Here is a 1,242-nt window from a genome sequence, read left to right as displayed (position 1 = left end):
GGGAGAACGACAAACACACACACACGCACACGCACACACACGCACGCACACACATGCACACACACACACACACACGCGCACACACACACACACACACACACACACACAGATAGAGAGGGAGGGAGAGAGACACACACACAGAGACAGAGAGAGAGCCAGATAGAGGACTCAAGCCTGCCGGCCTTGACCCCCCTGTCCCCGGAGCACAACAGAGGCCATGCGGTATGACCGCTGTTTACGAGGAGAGGGAAGGGTTTGACACACATAAAGCAATTCTATGCTTTTTAGTTGTGCTTCTGCGTGGCACATCACCAATGCTCTGACTCCAGGAATCAATAGTTTTATTTAGTGTCTGGCCGCTGTAAAATATCTCTCTTGACAGTATTGTTGGAAAACAAAGCAGGCAAAACAAAGCAAGCTCACTTCTCACACTCGTTTGGCTTAAAATAAGCTCACATTCAAACAAACAGCAGCATTTTAGTCTTTTTTTATTTTACTCTTCTATCCCAAATGTCTATGTTTAATAATAATGATGGGCTAATGCTAATATTATTAATGAAACCAAATACATGGCTTGATGCAGGCTTGATTACTGTATTGACTAGTAATTATGTAAAGTGTGCCAGGGAGTCAACCAGCTCAGAGTCTGGCGCGTCTCTGACTAAACATTCAGCCTTCTCTTCTTGCTGTCTCCCAGCCAGAGAATCCTTCCCGCTAAACACCTGCTAAATGTTCCTGGAGGATGGTTTGTTAGGCTGCATCTTAAATGCATTGCCACTCACTCAGCAGCAGGCGATGGGATGTTGTCAGATGCTACATTGGGTGGAAAATAAAAAAGAGATCATCGAATGTCGAGTTCTCTAGCAGAGCTAAGCGGCTGCCGCTGATGAGAAGTTTACGAGCAGACAGTCTATTCTAGCCGAGGCGGACCGAGTTAAACTCTGCCTTGACTCTGAATCTTGTTGATTTCGCACTGAAATGGTGTCAGACTGGAGTGTTGCAGTTGTTGATGTCTGTTATTTACTCAGAGAGTGTTGATTGATACTCCCCCCCCCCCCACAACCCCCCTTCCTGCTACCCTACAGCAGCATAATCTCAGAGTGAGGTTCAGTGTTTGTCCAATAAGGAGACGTAGGCTACTAGCATGATGCAGACGCAGAAGATCTTATTCTAGATGTTTCAGTTGACAGTGTGTAGATCAATGTAATATTCAGACTGCTGTGTTTCCTGCATTAATAAATA

The sequence above is a fragment of the Pollachius pollachius genome (assembly GCF_949987615.1).
Source record: "Pollachius pollachius genome assembly, chromosome: 1".
Classification (NCBI taxonomy): Eukaryota; Metazoa; Chordata; class Actinopteri; order Gadiformes; family Gadidae; genus Pollachius; species Pollachius pollachius.
This window is presented reverse-complemented; position numbering follows the sequence as displayed.